A 26,716-nucleotide genomic window follows, 5' to 3' on the forward strand; every position below is an offset into this window, starting at 1 on the left:
TAGAAAGTTAAAACAGCTCTCTCACAGCTCAGGTTGCACGATAAACTATGGGCAGGACTGAGCTGTGCCACATAGGGGATGTGGTGGTTCAACGTATCTCCGCTCTCCCTTCCTGGAAACTGCAGTATCCCAAATACAGACAACATAGCGACAGCTGCTTTGCAAGGTCACGTAGAGTGAGGAAGAAATCAGTGTTGGTGTGCACAGTCACTAGGATTCGAGGGTTGTTTGTTACTACAGCATAACTGTCTATTCTGCTTGACAAAGATGCTGGGCACACTCTGTTACCCTTAGAGGGTGTACTGATCTTAAGTCAATGTGAAACATCAACTTTTTCTGTACCTCATTTCTTGCACATGCAACTTACATTCTCAACCACAGCGTAAGAACCTCAAGACAACTTCAAATTACACTGCATTTTGATAGTTCAGGATTTATGGCCTGAACAGTATTTTGTTTGCCCGGAGTTTAAAGTTAGAAGTGTGTTTAGGGTGTCACTCTGACAAGTATAAGCTCTGCGACATTAGGTAAATCACTTAATTTCTCTGAGTCTCAGTAAAATTTCTGCCTTGCCCTGCCTTTGGCAGCAAGGGCTGTAACTGTGTAAAAGTATTTGTTAACTCCTTAGAACCATATCACTCTTGTGTTTGTTTTAAAGTAGAGGCTCAATTGCATGTTTTAATGCAATTAATAGGGATAGGTTCTCCATCCTATCATTTTTTTCTTTTCTTTTCTTTTCTTTTCTTTTCTTTTCTTTTCTTTTCTTTTCTTTTCTTTTCTTTTCCTTTCCTTTCCTTTCCTTTCCTTTCCTTTCCTTTCTTCTTTTCTTTTCTATCCCTTTTCCCTTTCCCTTTTCTCCTTTCCCCTTTCCCCTTTCCTTTCCTTTCCTTCCTTTCTTTTCCTCTCCTCTCCTTCCTCTCCCCTCCTCTCCTCTCCTTTTTCCTTTATTTTTACATTTAAGGACTCTAATTTTATTTTATTCTTATTTTTTCATGTTTCAAGCTTTTATTTAAATTCTACTTAGTTAACATATAGTGTAATATTAGTTTCAGGAGTAGAATCTGGTGACTTTCAGTTTATATCAGTGTTATTTTTGATGTTAAAACATTCTTAAGAGCAAGGTGGTCAGAAAGGCTAAACATTTAAAAATTGAAGATGGAGAGCAGGTAAATTTTAAACAGAGAAAGAAAAAGAGTGCAGATCCATGTTTATAAAGAAATAAATAGAGAAATGTCAATTTTGGGTGAGATAAAAATTAAAATACATGGAATATTAAGTACACTACTTTCCTAATGTTAAAATATAAACTTTATAGACAAAGAAAGCCCCCATTCTTACCAATGAAATCATGTTTAGTTTGCATCTTCTACAGGTACTGTGATATTTGGACAAATAACTTCCAAGTAAAATATTGTTAAAAGGTGCCAACACACCAGAAGTCAGACCTGTTTCATACTTAAGGGGAAAAAAAGAAAGAAAAAAAAAGAAGAATATGTTGTTTGGCAATTTTATTTCATGTGTTAGGATCAATATCATGTGAGTTTTGAGTGGAATGTGTCAAACTGAGTTTATCTCCGGAGTCAGTTTTCAGTGCTGGCCATTATTATAGACACTGGGGAAGCCACATCAAACCATTACTGCCATGGAGCTTACTCTATTGGGAGGCTGAGGATGGGAGTGTGGGAGCTGAAAATAAACATAAATATATACAAACTTCCGGTCACAAAATAAATAAGTCGCAGGGATGTAATCTATAGCATGAAAACTACTGTCAATAATATTGTATTGCATATTCAAAAACTCCTAAGACAGTGAATCTTAAAAGGGCTCATCACCCACAAAAATATTATAACTTTGTATGGTGACAGAGAGTAACTAGACTTATTGTGGTGATTATTTCACAATGTATGCAAATAATGAATCAGTATGTTATACACCTGAAAGTAATACAATATTCTCTCTCTCTCTCTCTCTCTCTCTCTCTCTCTTTCCCCCTATACTTATACCTATACCTATACCTACATCTGTATCCATCTATCTATATATGATGTACATATATGATGTATGGGAAGTTTAGGATACAGAAAATAGAGAGCTAGGGGACTCATGGGAGGTAAGGCTGGGGGGGAGAGTCTTCTCTAGGAAGGTAACATTTGATCAGAGACATGAAGCAGTGAAGGATGTAGGGAATGAGCCCTGTAATACATGAGGTAGAACATTCCATGCAGAGGTAACAGTAAGTAAAATGTGGGACAATACTTGTGCCTGAAAAGTGTCAAGGAGACCAGATGGCTGGAGCTGAGTAAGCAAGGGTGGAGAGTGGTGGGACCAGAGTTCAAAGAGGTAGCAAGAGATGAGCTACATGAATGTTCCAGTTGATTGTATGGATTTGAGATTTTAATCTGAGTGAACTGGGCAGTTATTACAGGATTTTGAGCAGAAAATTGATATGACCTAACAACTTTTTTTCTGAGGTAAAATTGACATATACCATTACATTAGTTTCAGGTGTACAACATAATGATTTGATAGTTGTATATATTGCAAAATGATTAGTAAGTCTAGACAATGAGTCTAATAACTAGATAGTAAGTCTAGTTTCCCCCTTAGCATATAAAGACACATAATATGTAATGCAATATTATTGACAAAAGTCACCATACTGAATACATTACACCCCCATGACTTATTTAATGACTGGAAATTTATAACTCTTGCCCCACTTCTCCGATTTTGTCCAACTTTCAACACCCCTGCCCTCTGGCAACCACTAATTTATTCTCTATGTCTGTGAGTCTTGCTTTGTTTTGTTTATTTTTGAGATTCCACAGATAATTGAAATCATATATATTTGTCTTTCTCTGTCTGACTTATTTTACTTAACATAATATCCTCAAGGTATATTCACATCATCACAAATGGAAAGATTTCATTCTTCTTTATGGCTGAGTAGTATTTATACACACACACACACACACACACACACACACACACACACACATATATATATATATATATATAATGCTGTTCATCCATCAATGGGCACTTTGGTTGTTTCCATATCTTGGCTATTGTAAACACTGCAATGACCATGAAGGTGCATATATCTTTTTGAATTAGTGTTTTAATTTTCTGCAGATAAATACCCCTAAGTGAAATTTCTGGATTATGGTAGGTCTATTTTTAGTTTTTGAGGAACGTCCATACTGTTTTTCACAGTGGCTGCTCCAGTTTATATTCCCACCAACAGTACACCCTGGTTCTCTTTTTTCCACATCCTTGCCAACATTGGCTATTCCTTGTCTTTCTGATTCTACCCATTCTGACAGGTGTGAAATGATATCCCATTGTGGTTTTCATTTGCATTTCCCTGATGATCAGTGATGTTGAACATCTTTTTATGTGCCTGTTGGCCATCTGTATGTTCTTTGGGAAATTATCAGTTTTGATCCTCTGCCCATTTTTTAAAAATGCTGTGTTTTTTTTTTGGTGTTGAGTTGATGAGTTCTTTATAAATTTTGGATACTAACCCTGTATTAGATATACTATTTGCAAATATCTTCTCATATCTTTAGTAGTTGCCTTTATATTTTGTTGGTTTCCCTTGCTGTGCAGAAGCTTTTTAAACTTTATTTTTTAATTTATTTTTAAGAGAGAGAGAGAACACAAGAGAGGGAGGGGCAGAGAGAGAGAGAGAGAGAGAAAGAGAATCCCAAGCAGGCTCTGCACTGTAAGTAGAGTCTGATGCAGGGCTCGAATTCTTGAACGTGAGATCATGACCTGAGCTGAAGTCGAGTCGGACACTTAACTCACTGAGCTACCCAGGAGCCCCAGAAACTGTTTAATTTGATGGAGCCCTATGTAGTTGTTTATTTTGGTTTTGTTGTCATTGCATTGCATTAACTTAACTTTTGAAGGTACCTCTCTGGCTGCTGTGTGGAGAATAGAGAAGGCATGTGTGGAAGCAGAGAAGTGAGTGATTTGGCTTGTGTAATAATTCAGGTGAGAAATCTTGACACTTGGACAGGAATGGCTATGGTGGAGGTTTGGGGAAATAGTCTGATTCTGGATATATTTTGAAAGCATAGCAAATAGAGTAAACTGAAGAGCTAGATGTGAGGCTTAAGAAGAACACGATGATGATTCCAAGATTTCAGGCTTTAGCAGCTAGATGAGTGGAGTTGCCACTTTTTGAGCTGGGGAAGGCTGCAGGAGAGGGGTTGGGGAAATGTCTACTGTGTATGTCCAAGGGTTGGAATATAAGGGGATGCCCCCCAGGCACTGCACAAAGCATGGGGTGAAGATTTGATGGCACTCTCTCCCAGTGTAAAGTCTTTTACTTCTAATAACTCTGAGCTGTCATTTCTGAGGGACTTTTTTTTTTATATACGACCTTTGGAACAAGATTTAACTGGTATATCCTTTCATCCAACAAACGGTTGTTGTTCACAATGCTATGTCAAATTGTAAATTTCTACTTAATACAGAGCACACATTTTGTGTCCTAAGCCAGATTGTAAATATCTCAAAATGTGAACGGAAGACTCAAAACTCTGTCTCTAATTATATGTGGGATATTTCTGACCACCTAGTCTTGGCAAATGCATGCTAATGCGGGTTGATTTAAGCTTATTTACATCTGAAAAGGGTCACGTATCTTTAAGGCATAGAAGCACAATATGACAGAGCATCCTTCTGATATAAACTGAAGGCAAATTGAGGGGATGTGGTTCAGGATAATGTTGGTTGATGAGTATTTTAATCTATGAAGCTTCCTTCCCTTTATGCTTCCCTTTTGTCTACTTTCCTACAGGATCCAATTTGGGGTTAGTGTTGGTCTATAGTTAATAAGAACAATGAAAATGATCATGATCTGATCATTACTATAATACATTGTAGTGGGACTAAAGAGAGTGTTATAGCACTGTAATGTATCTGTATCCCAGAGGTGCCTGCAAATTCTGAATTTTTCAGAGAAGGTCCTTTTATTTAGGGAAAAACTTATCTGAAGAACATTCTGAGTATGAGAAGATAAGCACCCCAATCCTGCTTTAGGTCCAGGCCTTTAACAATTGTTTTTCTATTTGCTTAGAGCACCAATCCCCCAGATATAGGTATTTCTTGCTGGTCACTGTTCAAGTGACACCTCCTTGGAGAGGCCTTTCTTGATTGTCTTATACAAAATGGTGTCCAACCTTGCCCCCTCCATCCCATGTCCCTTACATTATCATTCTCAATATTTGTTACTTGATTTTATACATTTGTTACTTGATTTTACCTGTCTCCCTTCCCACAATATCAACTCCCTGAGGGCAGGGATTTCGTCTGGTTTATGTATTGTGATGTGCTCAGTCATCAGAAAAGTGTTGATTTAACTAAATATTTGTTGAATGAAGAGCTAAATGAAAGGCAGAGTTCAGGATGGCAAAAGTTGAACAAAGAATCTGTAAACTGCTTTGGGAAAAAAAATCAGGTCCACTGTTTGTTTTATTAGGGGTGAACAAGGTCTCTGGAAGGGATTTGAATGTAACTGATCAATCACCTTCCTGGGAACAGCCTAGAGACTTGGGTTCAACTGTCGTTGGGGATGGAGGCTGCAAGAAAGGTTTCTTTTCTAGTAGTGCTGACTTCTAAGACAGGTAATGAGCTAGGCATCCTGGAAATATTTGGTTCATCATTTGCACTGACTGCCTCTAAGGTCAACTGATTGCAGTGGCTCTCTGGTAGCCAAGACTCTCTTAAACCTAAAAATCTCCTTACTGGTGCAAATGTATTTCCTTTGTAACATCATTGTTTCCTGTGTTAAACCTTGTCAAAATTCCCTACAGGCTCTCCCCTAAGGTGGAGCTGGATGGTCACGTGTATCTGTAGTTTACGCCCTAGTATTAGCTGTAGTACAAGGAAATGGAGTGCCACACATATTCAGTTCCATTTGGATGTGGCCTGAGCTGTGCTCTTAGGTCATCTCAGCTATCTTGGCAAGATTGTAATTTGCTTTTATTCTTTCTTACATTCTGTGAATTCTGGATGATCATCCATATTCTCCTGTATCATGATTTTACACATTCTATTTCCATGAATCCTTATACATTTCTCTTGTCCAATTAGGTTGGTTTTGGCTAATACCCCTTAATAAGAGTCGGTATAAGCAAGAGGGAGCTACGCTAGGGAATTGGGAACCCAATGCATGGATACATTATAAATAGCTGTTGTTTTCCATGTGATTCTCTATAGTAAGCTGTTGTCCACTGTAATCTTTGTTGACTTCTGTTGGTCTGTTTACCAGTAAATGAAAGGAGAGATTGTGGCCTCGGGTTTTGGACCACAGTAGATGAGCAAGAGCAGTAGCTGTATGAAGAGTATTGGCAGGTCAGAGAGGAGTGAGAGGCATAGAAAATTAAATGGCAAAGAAGGGTGTCAAGTGAGAATGTGGCAAGTTATGCACTAAGTGTCCTCAGGTATGTTTAGGGGAGGGCACTGAACTGGTGGTCCACGGGAGACTGAGTTAGGGAAGATAGGAAAACTAAGATACACTCAATCTGTAATAATCAAAATCTAGTTATTACTTTATTACTCTATACCAGGTACTGTGCTTAGCACATTTCATGAATTCTTGTATTTACCCTTCATAGTAACACCATGGAATCAAATCCTACTCAGTGCTCCTATCTCCACATTGAGTAGAACCAGCTTAGTAGAAACCTGGCATTTTTATCTACTCAGGTGTTGCATTGGCATTTTCTTGAGCTCCCCAAAGATGTACATGGTCTTAAGTGAGGAGACATGTTTATCAGATTGTCCAGTAGCCACGCAAAAGTTACATCCCGATGAGAAAACATATGTCGGCCTAGGCCAACTACACATTCCTGTAGCACAAGCTACTGCATCCCTGTTTGGTCATGAGAAATCTCATCCACGGATCCTATTATTTCATATATGCAAATAATCCCATTGAGGTAAAAGTTGGAAGTAGAGTGATATGAAGTTTTGGGTGCATATTTAAACAATTAAGGACATATAAAGAATCTGACAAAAAATTATTTTACTACTTAGATACACTCAGATTTTCACAATGGATGTTGTACACAATCCAAAAAAGCATTTAAAACAATGAATATTCAAGTACATTAGCTTGATTTGACAGAAAGCCAATACAAATTGAAGAAAACTGAGGCATTTGGGCCTGGAATTTGATCTCTGCTCCCATTTATTTACATGATTTGGCCCATTTCCTTTGCCTTCTCCTCAGCCATTCCTCACCTTTTATTTTTCCATTTTTAGGATGTTTTTGTACACTTAGTATCAGTTATTCTCCATTGATCCTACACTCTTTATTTATTTTTCCCTCAATTAAACATAGTACGCTGAATCACTCAAGGCCATGTGGGTGATTGAGTTGCCTAGAAATAAAATTATTTTTCATTCATTAGTCTGAGCCCTATTCAATCAGGAGAAAAGTAGTCCTTCTTTTCCCTCTCTTTATTCCATATTTCTTTCTCTAGTTCAGAGCCAAGTATAAATTTTGAGGGCCTATGAAATCAGCTGTATAAGTGGAGAAAAGATAAATGAATTTACCGGAGTTGGTATGTCAGCTTTGGAAGATACATTTCTTAGTTACATTCTCTCCTTCCTCAAACCCAAATGTATCCCCTGAGGCATTAATATCTTGGATTGTTCTTGGGTGGGGATTTATTAAATGATTTCTAATGTTTCTTTTAATATTAAATTTATAGAATTTATGGTTGTATGATGTTCAGTGATTATTAGAGGTAATGCTCCATGCTGTACAGATAAATGATATTAATCTTTCACTTATACAAAAATTCAGTGTGATTTTCAGCAATCAGCCTTTCCTGTGGTGATGGAAGTTACCAGGTTCCTTCAGTGTTTTGACTCACTTACCCTTAGGGCACTCTACTACTCTGCATTTAGGTAGAAGGTAGGGGAGCAGAATAGAGATAGTAGACGCTACTTCCGCTTAAAATCTATTATCAGTAACTAGTCACAAGGCATATGGAGATGCCACTACTACTGGGAAACACAGTCCCTGGCAAGGTAACTGCTTCCTGTCAATGACTCTACACCGTAAAAAGGGAATACAAATCTTTGGACGGTTTCTTTCTGTGCCACATATGAATTAAGATTCGGGAGTATAAAATACCAAAATTGATTTTTCATTGGCCTAGAAACATAATTAAGGATCAAGGAAAAATTATATTTAACTCGGGGCACCTGGGTGGCTCAGTCGGTTGAGTGTCTGACTTCGGCTCAGGTCATGATCTCACGATCCGTGTGTTCCAGCCCTGCGTCAGGCTCTGTGCTGATGGCTCAGAGCCTGGAGCCTGTTTCAGATTCTGTGTCTCCCTCTCTCTCTGCCCCTCCCCCATTCATGCTCTGTCTCTCTCTGTCTCAAAAATAAATAAACGTTAAAAAAATTTTTTTTAAATAAAAAAAACCTATATTTAACTCTATTTTAATGACATGAATTCATATTAAAATATTTCCTTGGGAAAAAAAGGGGGAAAGATCAAAGATTAATATACACAATTTTCTATTGCAGAATAGAGACATAAATCAGGGGATTATCCTCAAACTTTGTCACAGATTTTTAAGGTAACTTAGGTTTGACTGTTTATGTACTTTGACACCTCTTTTCAAAATTAAACATGTAAATCCTATGATTTTTTTTTTTCAACGTTTATTTATTTTTGGGACAGAGAGAGACAGAGCATGAACGGGGGAGGGGCAGAGAGAGAGAGAGACACAGAATCGGAAACAGGCTCCAGGCTCTGAGCCATCAGCCCAGAGCCTGACGCGGGGCTCAAACTCACGGACTGCGAGATCGTGACCTGGCTGAAGTCAGACGCTTAACCGACTGCGCCACCCAGGCGCCCCTGATTTTTAATTCAAATGTTGGAAGAGTTAAGACATAATTTAGACAAATATTTCACTAAAGAATAAACATATTTAAAATTTTATGTATCAGTACCTACTAGAATAACCAATGTGGACATATCTCTTAGGCTGATACAAACAGACATTAATGGAGCCCATAAGATGGGCCCCAGCAAAACAAAGAGGATGAAAAGATCCACCAGTGTTTGTACTATCAATGGATAAGACTTTCAGCAACTAATAACTAGAATCTGCTGTTCTTAGTGCTGGCCATCAGTTATAAAAGTGGAAAACCACTTCTGTTTGTTTTCTTAACTGTGGTTGTTTTCAGGGATACTATGGAGGCATATCTAAAAGTATAAAAAGAGGACAATAAGATTGCTCTTTGAAAGTTAAACTCTTAAAACATGAACAATGTTGATATATCGGATAAAGGGTTAGTATCCAAAATCTATAAAGAACTTACCAAAGTCAACACCTGAGAAACAAATAATCCAGTGAAGAAATGGGCAGAAGACATGAATGCACACTTTTCCAAGAAGACATCCAGATGGCCAACAGATCTATGAAAAGATGCTCAACATCACTCATCATCAGGGAAATACAAATAAAAACCACATTGAGACACCAGCTCACACTGGTCAGAGTGGCTAAAGTTAACAACTCAGGAAACAACAAATATTGGTGAGGATGTGGAGAAATGGGAACCCTCTTGCACTGTTGGTGGGAATGCAAACTGGTATAGTTGCTCTGAAAAACATTGGTGTGGAAGTTCCTCAAAAATTTAAAAATAGAACTACCCTATGACCAAGCAATAACACTACCAGGAATGCATCCAAAGGATATAGGATAGCTCATTCATAGAGGCACATGTACCCCAATGTTTATAGCAGCACTTTCAACAATAGTCAAACTATGGAAAGAGCCCAAATATCCATCAACTGATGGATGAATGGATAAAGAAAATGTGGTTTATATATACAGTGGAATACTACTTGGCAATGAGAAAGGATGAAATCTTGCCATTTGCAACAGTGTGGATGGAACTAGAGGGTATTATGCAAAGCGAAATAAATCAGCCAGAGAAATACATATATGTTTTCACTCATATGTGGAATTTGAGAAACTTAACAGAAGACCATGGGAGAAAGGAAGGGGGAAAATAGTTTCAAACAGAGAGGGAGGCAAACCATAAGACTCTTAAATACAAAGATCAAACTAAGGGTTGATTGCAGGGGGTAGAAAATGGGTGATGGACATTGAGGAGGGTGCTTATTGGGATGAGCACTGGGTGTTGTATGTAATCGATGAATCATGGGAATCTACTCCCAAAGCCAAGAGCACACTGTATATAAATATATACATATACATATATATATACATACATATATGTATGTATATATATATTATATTTTTTAAAGGACAGTGGCACTCTTTTTGTCAATGTTTTTCTTTTTGAGAGAGAGAGTCGAGAGAGAGAGAGAGAGAGAGAGAGAGAGAGAGAGAATGTAAGTGGGGGAGGGGCAGAGAGAGAGGGAGACACAGAATCCGAAGCAGGGTACAGAGCCTGAACTGTCAGCACAGAGCCCGATGCAGGGCTCGAACTCATGAGCCACAAGATCATGACCTGAGCTGAAGTCAGATGCTTAACTGACTAGCCACCCAGGTATCCCGCCCCGGCAATAAATTATATATATATATATATATATATATATATATATATATATATATATATAATACTGATATAAAAAATAGCAATTTAAAGAGATGTATCATTTCTGGACCTTTAAGGCTAACCTGTAGCTCAAACAAATATATTAAGATTTCTAAAGAGAAATACGCTCATCATAAATGGAATTGAACAGCCACGAAGCTTAGAAAAGGAAATTATAATGATCTCGCGGTCTGTGAGTTTGAGCCCTGCATTGGGCTCTGTGCTGACAGCTCAAAGCCTGCAGCCTGCTTTGGATTCTGTGTCCCCCTCTCTCTCTGTTCCTCTCCTGCTCGTGCTCAGTCTCTCTCTGTCTCAAAAATAAATAAACATTAAAAATTTAAAAAGAAAACGAAAAGGAAATTATACAGGCAATGCATACAGGTTCCAACAAAGCTCTACAAGAGGGAAGATGCTGTTTTCAGTGGTTCTAAAGGACAGCATCCTGCCTCCAGCTGACACACTTTAAAATTTTTTTTAATGTTTATTTATTTTTGAGACAGAAAGAGACAGAGCGTGAACGGGGGAGGGTCAGAGAGAAAGGGAGACACAGAATCCGAAACAGGCTCCAGGCTCTGAGCTGTCAGCACAGAGCCCAACGCAGGGCTTGAACTCAGGGACCGTGAGATCATGACCTGAGCCAAAGTCGGACGCTTAACCGACTGAGCCACCCAGGAGCCCCCAGCTGACACACTTTAATCAAGCCCTTCTAGCCAGGCCACCTGGCAACTCTAGATCTGACTTCATGCTCAACAAAAAGTATCTAAGTAAGATTTTGCTTTCTGAGTAATTTATGAGGGTGAGATACACTGATCCGCTGATGTGCATATTCCAGACTTAGTCGTATTTCTCATTATAAAATAATAGATTTTTTTTTCAGAGTTATAGATCAGTCTTGGTTGACGAATGCATTCTTGATGTGCTGAGCAAATAAAATTCATAGCCTACAAGTTTCAAGGCCAGATACTGGTCTGAGATAAATTGACCAAGTTAATGAATGGCAGAACCCCACGTAAGCTTTCTAGGAGATGGTTTCCTTACTTTTTTTCAAGTTTATGAAACTCTCCTCTGTATCACTGCAATGGCTTAAAATTTGTATTTTTAACTTTTAGAAAAATCTTAATTATCACATAATACCAGGGTCCCTTTACTCAAATGAAACAATTGAAAAAGAAAATTTAATAATTTCAGTTGGATAGATCAAGAAGGCCAATACCATGTGTGCAAACTTTACTCTCTATTCCACTTTAGTCCTTAGAGAAATGTTAATTATCTCTAGTTATTATTTCATGAATATATTTCATAGATTATGTAAAAGTAGATAGCAGTAATAGCTGTAACATTTTGTCCCCATTAGTTCATAAAGAAATGTTTCTTTTCTTGCCAATTACCTTGCTTAGTTTAAATAGACCAAATGTATTAGGCAGAGCTGCTAATTTTTAGCAAAAGCATTATGGTATCAGTGAAAGTAAACATTCTTGTAGTGGTCCTTGCTGTGTTGAAATAGAAGTGTCCCTTCTGAGTTATAATAGGATTTGATTACAGACACCTCTAGCTGTCAGGGACCTCATGTGGTTTAGGGACTATATGCTGGATTCTGAAGCCTGAGTTCATGTCACAGAGGAGGGAGAAGGTCTGAGCAAACACTGTGTATGTTATACAATGCCTGCACTGAGCTGAGAGCTCTCATGGCAGTGGTGAGTTTGTGCCCCAGACAGAGCATGGACCTGTACCCCCAATCCAATTATCCTTATCATTAATGGGAATCCAATTCCCGCTAACTTTTCATCACTCCTACTCACCAGGGAGACCCACACAGGTTCATTTGCCAAGAATGTCAGAGTTTTTATTTTCACGCTGATGGAAATCAAACACAGTCGCTATCCATTCCATCAAAAACACTAGTGAGGCCAACATCAGAACTCAGGGGGTCAAGATACCTCATGGCTCTAATTTCCATGACCTACATTTTAAAGTTCCACTTAATGTATGGAATTCACACGTGGTCTTACCATACGCCAAACATAGTGATGCAGCCTTCAGTTGGGTGTAAAGAGTCCTGAGTTTTAGTCCTGACTGTGCCTGTCTTACATTACCTATAAATTTAGCTGTGAGTTGATTTTGGTTCTTAGAATTTTCACTATCAAGAATCCCTGCTATTCTCTGGCTTCACATTTGAATGAGCTTATTTGTCAGGATTAACTAATAGGAAGCTGCATGGGAAGTGAGGATTGGGGAGATCATATTTATTATCTGCAATACCGGAGACAGTACATGCCTACTAGCTGTTTTTATTCTCAGAGCAACCTAATGATGTAAGAAAGCTGATCTCCATACACGGAAAAGAAAACTAACTTTTGAACCTAAAACATTAGCAAGTTGTCCCAGGGCTTTGTAACTCTGCACGCATACTCTTTCCGCACTACAAATTTGAAAATAAACTTTTAAAGAGTTGTCATCATAATTTTATATTTCATGATCAAATGCAGGGATTAGTATGATTTAGATGCTCTGAACAGCATGTGATAATAAATGCCATGATGAGAAGAAGACCCGAATGATTGTGCATGCTACAAAACAGCCTTGGTAGGTCTAGAGTTATCAGAGAAGGTAGAGATAACTGACCTAAGGGAAAGAATATGTTGTCATGGATGAGGTTGGTCAAGGGTATGCCTTATTTCAAACGGAGGCATTCTACGTTTTGAGTGTAAAGGAAATCAATAGCATGATCTGATTTGTGGTTTAGAAGAGGTTCTGGAAACCAGAAGGCCAAAAATTAGCCTCCCAAAAGTCAGGCAAGAGGTAATGAGAGTCTCAATAAGTTCTCATCCTATACAAACTCAGCTGGAGGAAAACATACCATTTAGTTGGGTATCTGCAACACTAATGTAGCTCACAGCTGTGGCAATTGGCTAGTACTCCCCTTTAAAAGAACTTCTATTTTGAGACACAGATTCATAGGATGTTGTAAAAAAAAGTGTACAGAAAGTACTGTAAACCCTTCACCCAACCTCTCTATAGGTTTCAAGACTATTGGGAATACCCCTTTGAAAGGAAATAATGTATTTATGAAGGCTTAGCGCCATATACCAAATGGATCATAATTCTAAAGTGATAATAATTTTAAAATAGGCAACAATATCATAAAACTACCAGGAGAAAAAAATATGTATACGTATAGCTGTAGTTTCTTGTATGACATTGTGAATGTTACACACACACACACACACACACACACAATGAAGGAAAAAATAGGCTATAATACATATATTTTGAAAAGTTCTGTGTTAAAACACAAACAACTAAGTAGCCCAGAAGTACAGGTAATATTTCCATCCCAAACATCAGCAATTCCAAAGGCTTTACTTGGCAAGAATCATGGGGGCGAGTGGCACTTCCCTCATCAGGCTTGTTGCACAGGGAGGGCATTCAGTCTCTGAAAGGAATTGCAGCCAAGGACTTAGCCACCCCCCCCCCCCCGCCTGCGCTTGACCCTAGCCGGTCCTGTTTCTCCAAGACATTACAAGTCACTCATTGTCCAATACACAATCTGCACATCTGTACTATGGAGGGGAGTTTCTTCAAGTTTTGAATGGGTGTTTACTAGATAAGAAGGTGAGGGAACACTTCTCTGAAGGAATTCTAAAGACCTACCAGGAGGAAAGACCATGCCAGGCAATAGGGAGAACATGTGCAGAGGCCTGAAGATGAGAGGGACCATGGAGGGGACCAGTGGAGGGCCAGTGAATATTCTGGAGCAAGGAAAGGGATGGGGAGTGATCTTCAGCAAGTTCAAGTCGGCCCTCAGGATGTAGGCAGTGACCAGATCATGCAACTGAAGGGAAACCTATGTAAGATATGTACAGAAGGGATAGATAATAAAAGCCTCCCCCCCAAAAAAAAGAATAAAAAAATAAAAGCCCCAACATTTCCCAGCACGTAAAAAATTAGGATCTGTTTTGAGTGACCGTTAACCTATATTCCAAAGGCTACTAAAGAGTAAAGCAGGCAGATCCACATGCATCATCCATAATGTGTTTAAATTTTTTAAATGTTTATTTAATTTGAGGGAGAAAGAGAGAGAGAGCAAGTGAGCAAGGGAGGGACAGAGGGAAGGATGCTAAGAATCCAAAGCAGGCTCCAGGTTCTGAGCTGTCAGCACACAGCCTGACACAGGGCTCAAACTCACGAGCCATGAGATCATGACCCGAGCCAAAGTCAGATGCTTGACTGACTGAGCCACCCAGGTGCCCCCATATTATGTTTTAGGCTCCTTTTGCTCTGGGTCCCAAATATGAATGACTAGATTTGGTTAATTTACTTTGTAATCAAGTTTGAGATATAGCTTGTTATACAAAGGCAGATCAGTCTGTGTCACTTCCCCTAAGATGATCAATTATTGATTCTCCAGCAAATCCCATCTCTCTCTCTCTCTCTCTCTCTCTCTCTCTCTCTCTGTCTTTGGTTAATAATGTGATTCCTGCATATTGCTCTTCTGTTTTTTAATTTTTTTTTAATGTTTGTTTATTTTTGAGATAGAGACAGTGTGAGTGGGGGAGGAACAGAGAGAGAGGGAGACACAGAATCCAAAGCAGGCTCCAGGCTCCGAGCTGTGAGCACAGAGCCCGACGCGGGGCTCAAACCCACACACAGCGAGATCACCACCTGAGCTGAAGTCGGACGCTTAACCAACTGAGCCATCCTGGCGCCCCACCTGCATACTGATCTTAAATCATCAGCTACCCTCTCTCCTCCACTCATACCAAGACCTGGATGTTTTCTCAGTGTGTTTCCTTTCTTTTTAGGTAGGGCACTGAGCTTTTGTGCATATGTCTTTTCATCTCCCTCTGCCTTGTCCTCCTAAGAAATACTCAGCCATCCTTCACCTTAAGTAAACCTTTCGATAATCCCTTTTCACCTTGACAGCAAAGGTATACTCCTATTTTTATTCTTTATGCATTGCGTGTTAATCATTCAAAAAAACTCTCTCCAAATCTGTGATGGCATGAGAAGTATATGTTTTTATATTTATTTCAGTATCCTTGCTTAGAGTGATGGCTGCCACATATATTGAATGAATGAATCATCTATGCATGTATTTAAAAAATTGTCCTCTACTGAGAACAAACTGAGGGTTGATGGGGGGTGGGAGGGAGGGGAGGGTGGGCGATGGGTATTGAGGAGGGCACCTGTTGTGATAAGCACTGGGTGTTGTATTGAAACCAATTTGACTATAAATTTCATATTTAAAAAACTTGTTCTTTATTATTAACAATTCAACAGATTGCTATTTTAGTACTGTAGGAAGTAGAGAAGTTCTGATTGATGTACTATGGATCATTTTTGAATGACTACCTGTAAGCCTATTTTAATCATTTTATTTTTAAACTATTCGTATGGACACTGTGCTTGATGCACATGGTCAGATTTAAGCTTCTGGAAGAAAAGACCATGTTCGCCTCATCTCCATACTCCTAGGTAGCACCAACCAAAGATTATCACATATAGTTTTTGCTCTTCAATTACTTTCTTGTTTTGAGAAAAGCCAAGGACAGAGATTTAAGTGTGGGATTTTTACATTTGGTATTTAATCAGATTCTCATATCTCAACGCTCATGGGGTTGAGTCTCCACACCAGAGCATTTCCTTCTATTCCCACAGCCAAGCTGAAATAGAAATTTAACTCAGATTTTGCTCTGGACATACCTACTTAGACTGTTCTTAATAAATGCAGTTGTTATTGCTAAGCCAGTTGTTGTAATTATATTTTTGTTGGCTTTCTTCATTATATTTCTTCTCCAGATGGTCCAAAATTTAGGTTTTTTGGCTCCCATCCTAATATCAAACTATAGGAATATTACGCCATCTTCTTTTAAAAACAAATCTCAATTGGTTTCTTATTTGCCAATGGCTAGAACTTTGAAAGTCCTCCTCTGGGGACCTTTCATATCTCAATGATTTCATTATGGAAGAGAGCCCCGTGGGAGATCCTGTTTTTCATTTCAGTCTGAACAACGTTCTGGCAAAACTCTGATACCATGGATTAGATTTTGACATCCTCACTTTTATATAAAACATTATAAAAGCATTCTACTCTGAAAATTCTGCTGAACTCAAAACTCATGAACTACCTGACTCATGACAACATTAACTGGAAAACAAGGCCATTTTTTTATAAAACAAAAAAGTATGGTGATATGTGAGTTTGCAGCTCACATACGAGGGCATTTTGAATATGCAGGTAAATTATAAAGGGCTGTTTGTCCACACTCATTTGTTTAATTCAAGAAAGGACATCACAGGTATAATTCTCTGATCTTCAGTTTCCTTTACAAAAATAGAAATCATAACAGTACACATCATTTCATTTTTCCCTTGAGGATGAAATAAGTGAATTTATGTAAAGTACTTAGAAAAATGTCTGACTAAAAATAATAATAAGCTCTATAAATGTTAACTATCATTATTAGTCGAAGCAGTTTGTATTGATATACTCTACTCTCACTAAGTGTTACCATAGACACAAAACTACTAAGAGTTCACATATAATTACATTTGCATGTAGTTTTCCTGCCCCTCTTTTGAAGTAAAGGAATAGTAAGAACTTAAATCACATGCAGTTTTTTACAGGGTCAGCTAATTTAACTTAGTGCATGGACAGAAATGCTTCAGGTTTAAGTGTTACTTTGGGTAAGCATTTCAAACCCTAACAATTTAACAGTGAGGGCATATTGGGTCATAAATAAAAATTCCTGGCAAGAGAAAGAAAGAAGGAATCAAGAAAGTGAAATAAAGAAAGCTTGTATGGCTTTTTAGGGGAAGACACATGGAAAAAAATCTGGGAGAGAGACTCCTTGTTGTTGTTAACAGCATCCTGGCACCCCACGATTTCAGTTTAGAAGTAGCTGTCTTCATGGCGAAAGGTGACTTCCAGTCACTCAAAGAGATGATTCTGAGTTGTCACACAGGGAGATGACAGTGTCATTTTGTGTAACAGAATCTACTGTAGGTGACTATGATGGCGAATATGGCAGGCCCACACCAGTCCTATTTACCAGCATATGTCCAGCCACTTGCATGGTGCCTAACCCCTGTATGGAGCTGCTATTCAATACCTATAGAATGAAAAGGTAAAAGAATGAATACAAAAAAAAAAAAAAAAAAAAAAAGGAGTAAATATCATATAGTTCTAAACATGTATACATTTCACAAATTAAAATGGTAAATATGTAGATAATAGTTCTGAACCTTAACTAAATCACTTGGGAACTTAAAACAAAAAAAAAAACAAAAACAAAAAAACAAACAAACAAACAAAAAAAACCTGATGCTCAAAGTATGCCCTGGACCAATTAAATAAGACTCTCTGTCAGTGGGATCTGGGCATTAATGCTAATTTTAATAATCTTTCCAGCTACTTCTACCAGGCCTTTTATATTAACAAGCACTGGCTTAGACCCAAACCAATGGAACAAATGTGATCCCAAAGAATGACTGATAAAAAGGAACAAAAAATTGCCTCATGGGTCAATACTTTTTTTTTAACCTTTAGCCATTCATTTATTCAACAAATGAATATTGCTAGCTATAGTAGGAAATGAGCATGATACAGAGATTTATAAGATAGATATGCTGTACTCAAGTAGCTTACAGTCTTAAAAAATAGTTACCCATGCTCTATGATGGAAAGTCTTATGAAGGCTCAGAGATAAAGTGTGTCGGAAGTTATTAGGACAAGGACATTACCTTCAATGAGAGATCCCAGGAAGTGTTTCCCAAAGAAAGGGCCAACTGAAATAAACCTTGATATATGAGTATATATAGGGCATACAGAAAATATTTTGTTTAACTATTAATAATGGATATAATGTAGTGCACTATGGATATCATTTTAGATACATCATTCATCCAATGAGATTTTCATGTAAAGATATGAAGATAATAGTGTGAGAAGTAAGTCCATTTAGAAATAGTTGAAAATGAATTTGGGTTCAAGTTATTTTACCAAATATGTTTATATCTGAATGTGCAAATTCTCAACCTCCATTTTTCAAGAAGGATAGTGATTACTTAAAAACCCATATGTTCAAACTTCACTCGCCCCACTAGTTCAACTTACAGTATTAAAGTTAGCTTGCCATTCGTACGGATACATTAGACCCTGCTTTGTGCTACCTGTGTATTCAGAAGCAGCCTACCTTATGGACCCAGTGCCTAATGGAATAATGGACCATGCTTTGCCTTCTCTGGAATTTCCTATTCTAACATTTTTCAATAGTAATAAGGCAATAAGTGTATAACTTCTGAGCTGAAGTCAGTCTATTTTCACCCACTTCCCCTTTCCATGCAAGTACATTCACATACCTCTCATCCTTAATGCTCCTGTTTTGTCCATACCTTCTAATTTCTACTCTAAGAAAATAAATGCAGGATACTGCTTGGTTGGCTCAATAAGGCTTCAGGACTTAGGTCATATCACTGCTTCTTTCATTCGTTCAAGAAACATTTACTGAGCCACATTATGCTCCACAGCCTCTCAGGTATTGGAAATAGAAGAGTATATAAAACAGAAAAAAAAATCTCTGTCCAGTGGATTTTATATTTTAGAGGGAAAGACAACAAACAAGGTGAGTTATTACCATATGTAATATTTGAGTTGTTAGAAGCGCTAAAGAGAAAAATAAAGCAGGACAAGGAGATTAAAAAACAAAAGTAGTGGGGTATGTTACCAAGATGGTGGCATAAGAGAACCCAGCCTCTGTTTCTTCACAAAGAGCAATAATTAGGCAGCTATCCATTAATAAAAAAACAAAAACAACTCTTGGAGAGCTCTGGAGTCCACTTAAGAAACTTCAACACAGTGAAACAAAACAAAACAAAAAAAAACCTGAGAATAACTGTACAGAAAAAGAAGTGAGAGAGCTTCATTTGCCTGCATTACCTCATGCTCCAAGCTGACATTCTCAGTGCTGAAAGGGATCTCCAAAGCTAGAAAGAGTGCCCCTTGCTGGGAAAGAAAGTATAGGGTGAACAACCAGCTTACCCAGCTTTTGGAGGGGATTGCACAAAGGTCCCACTTTGATTTCATTCCACTCAGACCATCAAATGTGAGACATAGACAGACAGACAGGAAAAAGGAAGAAAAACAAGGGCTACCAATAGCAGTCACACAGCACGAGTGATCACAACTCACAGAGGCCTGATTGGCAGATAAACCCAACTTTTTTTTTCCAACTGAAGAAGGAACCGATGGCCAGTACAGCTGCTACTGACCTCTTGCAGATTTCACTAGCTTTCTGTCTGATGTTGGGTGCCTGAGCTCCTGAGCCTCAATACTCCCATCCGAGCCCAGGGACCCTGTACCAATAGCCAGCCCTGGCTCCTGTGGCTGCATGAGAGCAAAATGTCAGTCGAGACTCCTGGGGCTGAACTCCACTGCTGTACACCTGTTTGTGGCTAGCTCTTCCAGGTGTGCATTTGCATGCTGCTGGCCTGATACTTGTCACCAGCCTCCACCGTACAAGCACACCTGGGGGCAGACTGCACAGCCAGAGGGGAACATACCTGACAGCCAGCGCCCCACAGCTATTTGTGGGCATGAATCAGGCCCTATCTGCTATCACTTGCCTGCATCACTGTGCTCACCTCCAGTTAGTCCCTCCAGTTGAACACCTGCATGCCTATAGCTCAAACGCTATCACTGGCTTCCACTGCCATGTGCCAATGATGAGACTTAACTGCCATGGTCGTATATGCTGATAGCCAGGACCCCTGCAGCTACCGGTGTGCCTGTAGTTGGCCATGGCCTTTGTGTCCTGCCCTGACCCTTAGAGTATGCAACTGACCCCTGCCATTACACAAGCACCTGCAGCTGGTCCCTAGTTGAGTGTATGGATACGAGACTCTGGTCACCACTGCTGCATGCTCTGGTTTCTAGATACTGGACTTGAGGTGCTGTTGAAGACACCAACAGCCTTTGCAGACCCCCTGGGAAGTCCCCTACAAACACCCACCACGGACTACACCATTGTTGATACAGTGTGCACTAATGACGAAAATCAAAGAGGCATCACACACCTCAAGGGCCACCATATACCTTCACACTGATGTCCTGCACTGTTAGATCTGAGGTCACAGTACGCTTCAGTGTGCCCCCTTCTGTAGGTTTCCCTTACCAAAATCAGTTCATAAATTATGGAAGAAGTGAATGTTTCTTCAAATGTGTGGATATGTATGAAAGACAATGGGGATCACAAAGACAAAGGAAAATGTGACTCCACCAAAAGAATCAGTAAACCTTAGGCAACGGGCCCAACGAAATGTAGAACTAGGAATTACCTAGCAAATAATTCAAAATTATTTTTATTTTTTAATTAATTTATTTATTTTCAGAGAGAGAGAGCAGGGAAGGGGCAGAAAGAGAGGGAGAGAGAGTATCCCAAGCAGGCTCCACACTTTCAGTGCAGAGCCTGATGTGGGCTTGAACTCACAAACTGTGAGATCATGACCTGAGTTGAAATCAAGAGTCAGACACCTAACCAACTGAGCCACCTAGACTCCCTGAAAATAATTTTTCTAGAGATACTCAGAGAGCTATAAGAGAAAACAGATAAATAACTTAATGATTTCAGGAAAATAATGCAAAAAACAAAGGGGAACTTCAATAAACGTAGAACTTAAAACAGAAAAGAACTGAAAAATTTTTGGAGCTAAGGAAAACAGTGGCTGAACTGAAGAATTCAATAGAGATTTAACAGTAGAGTTAACCAAGTGGAAGAATGAATAAGTGAATTAAAAAGCAGATCAATTGGACTAAGCCACCTGGGTGGCTTAGTCGGTTGAGCCTCTGACTCTTGACTTCAGCTCTGATCATCATTTCATGCTTCGTGGGTTCAAGCCCCAGGTTGGGCTCTGCACTGACAGCACATGGCCTGAAGATTCATAGAAATATACAACCTACAAAACTGAGTCATGAATAAATAGAAAATCTGCACAAACAAATTACGAGTAAGGAGATTACATCAGTTATCAAAAGACTCCCCAGAAAGAAAAGACCAGGACCAGATAGTTTCACTGGTGAATTCTACCAATTATTTAAAGTGTTAACACTAATCCTTCTCAAAGGTTTCCAAAAACTGAACGAGGAAGGAACACTCACAAGTTAATTTTATGATGTCAGCATTATCCTAATACGAAAGCGAGATAAGGACACTAAAAGAAAAACGAAGCTGAGAAAAAAATGATATTTTAGTAAAGATAGGAATAAAATTAGGGAACAAGGAATGTAGATATTTGAGGAATTAGCATTCCTGACAGAGGTAATAGCAAGTACAAAGGCCCTGTGGCAGGGGTGTGCCAGGGTTTTTAAGTATAGTCAAAGACAAAAAAAAAAAATCAGTGCTGCTAGAGGACTCTGTAAGGAAAAGAATAGAAGGGGAGTAGGAGATGTGTCAGAGAAATAGAAGTAAGAGAGCAGCTCATGTAAACTTTATGTAAAAATATGTGGTTTCCACTCTGAGGAAAGTCAGAAGTCTCTGGAGGTTTGGGTATGGGTCCATTTCCCTCCTTGGAAAATCATTATTGGGCGCCTGGGTGGTGCAGTCGGTTAAGCGTCCGACTTCAGCCAGGTTACGATCTCGCGGTCCGCGAGTTCGAGCCCCGCGTCAGGCTCTGGGCTGATGGCTCAGAGCCTGGAGCCTGTTTCCGATTCTGTGACTCCCTCTCTCTCTGCCCCTCCCCCGTTCATGCTCTGTCTCTCTCTGTCCCAAAAATAAATAAACGTTGAAAAAAAAAATTTAAAAAAAAAAAAAAGAAAATCATTATTGTAATATTGACACCATAGGTAAGTTTTATTTATGTTCACACTCCATATAATTGGAATTATGTAGAATGTACTCTTTTGTTCCTGGCTTTTTTTTTGCTCATTATTACGTTTGCTACACTCATCTATAGTGTTGTGTGCAATAGTTCATGCATTCACATTACCTTATAGTATCACAGTGAATGGGTACAATTTTTGTATCCATTGTATGGGTATCTGAGTAGGACGAAGTTTGGGGATATTGTGATTATGAGCTCTTATGAACTTTTCTTTTGGAGAACATGTTTCTGTGCACTACATATATAGTAGGAGCTGACTTGTTGCTCCAAGTGTTCCGTGCTGGGAGTCCAAAATTTGAGAGATGAGCTGGGGCACGTTGGCAGAGCCTGGTAGGAACAAGATGCTTTAATTTTCTATGTAACGGGTGGCTGAAGAAGGGTTTTATGAAGTGAGTGACATAAGCAGGATTACATTTAAATGCATACTTCTGGCAGTTATGTGAAGGAAATTTGGAAGGAAGAAGCAGGGCACGGCTTTAGTTGTCTAGAGAAGAAATGGAGGAGAGACAGGAAAGAGAGAACAGTTTTGAGAAAATACTCGTGGGCCTTGGCAACAGATGGGTAGCGTGCAGAGGTGAGTAATGGAGAGAGAGGGGTGCCAAAGTCTCCCCGCACAGCAGCTGGGGCGATTGTGTAGGTTCAGGGCTCTAAAACATGAGACTAGAGAAGAAGTATAAGTTCAGTGAGCCTTAGACATGTTGAGCTCAAGATGTTAGACGAACTCCACAGAAATCTGGGAGGTATTTTGATATAAAGTTTGAAGTTGACTTCCTGGTCCCGCTCCAGATAGACGTTTTGGAATCCTTAGTATAGGTTTGTCTCAGAAACCATGGGGGTTTGGAGGTGATTTGAAAGTGCCTACAGAACCAGAAGAGCACCACGCTGAGGGTATAAACCTAAGGAACCACAGCATTTACTGGGGTGGGTGGGGGGTGGACGGCAGGCATCCATAAAGAGAGAGAGAAACAGCTGTAGGGTGCAGGCAGAAGAGGGGAAGCTGAGTGTTTTAAGGAATGAACCTGTTGACAGATGAAGCAGAGAATGAATCCATGAAAGACAGGGACTTGGAAATAGCCAAGTTTGGGTTTGACAGCTAGGAGGATGTTGCCGACTTAAGTGACCTCGATATCGCTTGAGTTGTGGGGGTTTCCGGAAGCCAGCTTAAAGGTTGAAAGTGAGAAAGTGGTTAAGTAGAATAGTGGAACTGGATAAAATCTGTTCTTTCAAGGAGTTTGCGTAAGAAATATGGCCTGATTGGGGGATGCAACTAGAAGAGATAGGATCAAGAAACGGCTGTTTGTTATTCTTTACCTTTTTATATTAGTCTTAAGATGGGGGACGTGAGGGTGCTTTAAAATATGAAGGGAGAGGTGCCTGGGTGGTTCGGTTGGTTGAGCCTCTGAATTCAGCTCAGGTTATGATCTCACAGATCATGAGTTTGAGCCCGAATCAGGCTGGCTGCTGTCAGTGCAGATCCCATTTCAGATTCTCTGCCCTCTTCTCTCTCTGCCCCTCCCTCACCCACACACTCTCAAAAATAAATAAAACAAAAAAATAAAATAAAATAAAGTGTGAATGGAAGGAATGAACCGTCAGTCTATAAGACTCTAAAAATATAGGAAAAATCATTTGGAAGGGCTAGAGAAACAGTCATCGAAAACAATCTGTGACAGGGGGTGCCTGGGTGACTGAGAAGGTTAAGCAGCATCCAACTCTTGGTTTCGGCTCAGGTCATGATCTCATGGTCTATAGGTTCAAGCCCCGTATCGAGCTCTGCACTGACAGTGCAGAACCTGCTTGGGATTCTCTCTCTGCCCCTTCTCTACCCACCCACCCCCAAACATAAATAAGTAAACTTTAAAAATAAAGAATCTGTGACAGTTAGCGTTGTTACCACGGTGTAGCTTTTCCCTTTTCTGATGGTCTCCACCAACCTCATTTTCATATGAGGCCAGCTTCACTTATGTACATTACCTGTCCTGTCCCACATTATGCTATGTAATCGACACAATATTGACCGTAAATAAAACTGAGTATGCCCTATGGTCTAGGCACCGTTACATGTTTTATACAGTATCTGGAGTGAGAAACAACCATTCGAGTCAAAAGTATTTACCCAACTTGTAGATGGGAACCTCGGTCTCACAGTGCTATAACTAAATGGCCTAAGGCAATACTGAATGAACAGATACCAGGATTTAAACCCAGCTCTGTGTAGATCCAAAGTTTATGCACTTTCTGCTATATCAAGCTGACTTGACTTCCATAATATTTGTTTATAAATATATGTCATCTTGATAAGGATATGGCAGTGACCAGCCCCTTTCTGAGCTGTTGAAGGAGGTGACTTGTTGTATCCGATGCATCTGCTTTTACATCCTGAGAGTCAAGAGTGAACTATCTGTAATGCTAATTACCTTTGATGCACTAAAGCAGATACAACTTCAATAAATCAAAGACCAGTCCCTCTGTCCCTTCCAACCATCCATAGTAAAGTATTTGATGCATGACTTTTCTGAGCCTTCCTTATTACTAGTTATTAAAGAGAAAGGCAGGAAGATTGGCTATTTGGGGTGGCTTTCTAACACAGGACGCTACCAGCCTTAAGATATAATAAAGCATTGTATTACTTTTATGGCCTTAGTTTATTTGAGTTTGGCTTGGCTGAATTTTAGCTAATATACTTTGCAAACAATCTGTATTTTAAGTAAGTACCTTTTAAATTTCACTGCTGCTTCTTTATAGAGGCATTTGGAAGAGCAAAGGGAGGACTGTGTATATATGAATCATGTCATTAGAGAGATTGTTCCCTGACACAGGAAAATCATATATACTGCAATGAATGGCCCTCCCTTGAGTGCTACAGCCATGTTTTACCACAGATGCTCCTGGGAAAATGCATGGGCCAAATGCACTCTCTGGGAAAGGAAATAATGTTTAGGAGATCCGAGCTGAATATAAATATTGACTGTTCTCCTTGAGTAGCAGATATAGCAGCCTTCATAACGCGAGGCATGACAGGGTGTATGTGGGAGGACACACATGGCCCTTAGGACTCTAACAACAGCTTGACGGCATCCATTTCAACTGCAACCTTTCTAATTCACTTTTGAAACATACTTATTGATTTTAAGAGAATGAAGCTTGCCAAGTGAGAGATGGTTCAGCTGTGGTTATGATGTTTCTTAAAAAACAAAAGCATAGCCCTACATCACACCTTGATATTTTGGGTGGGAGAATGCACTAAGAATCCTTGCTTGCCCATATCCTTAACTGACGCTTGAATTGCCAGATTGAATTGTCAGGTTGAGTTGTGTTAATATTTTGTGTAATTTTCAGTTGAATTGTACTAATACAATTGGAATGCATTGTATTATTATTATTATTATTTTAGTTTCCCTTTAACTGACTCATTTAACAGATACTTGGTGCCTGTTCTGTGCTAGACCTTAATATGCGGTGCTGAATTGAATAGATCGAGATCCTTTCCTTGTGAATTTGGCATTCTTGTTAGGAATAAACTTTAAGCAGAGAGTTATAAAAACATTTATGACATTAAAATTGTAAACAGTGTAGGGAAGCACAGAGGAACAGGGGAAAGTATAATGGGGGAGACGTAATTTTTATTAGTAAAGATGTCCTTGAGGAAGCTGGCATTTAGAAGGAAATTGGTAGGAGTTAAGCAGACCAAGAGTAACCATGAGAATTTTCTGTGCCATGCCATACAACATAAAAGTCAGGAAAGTTGCATTTTATTGAAACGAGGCTGTGTTTTGAGGTATTTTAGTCTATGCTTCTAGGATTTTGATACAAGAAGGACATCAACATTCATTGAAAATATTATTGTATGCCAGAGACTTTTCACATACTCTCTCATTTCTCCTCACTGTAAGCCGCTTATATTGATGTTATTATTCCTGTTTTAAATGCAAAACAAACAAACAACAACAGAGGTTCAGATTAAATAAATAGATTCTCTAAGGTAATGTCTTTAGGAAGTGACTGTTTGGGAATGCCAACAATTTCTTTTCATCCCCAGGATAGTCCACAATGTATTCTGGTAAGACTCAATTCCATGAGAGTTATTATTATGCATAGACACACACATGCACACACACACGCGCACACACACACACACACAGAAAACAAGGTCACACACACACATGTATACACACAAACAACTGAGATTTCTTTTATTAAATACATTTGGAAATTTGAAGGTAGGCAATG

Source organism: Prionailurus bengalensis, chromosome B3 (assembly GCF_016509475.1).
Source record: "Prionailurus bengalensis isolate Pbe53 chromosome B3, Fcat_Pben_1.1_paternal_pri, whole genome shotgun sequence".
Lineage (NCBI taxonomy): Eukaryota > Metazoa > Chordata > Mammalia > Carnivora > Felidae > Prionailurus > Prionailurus bengalensis.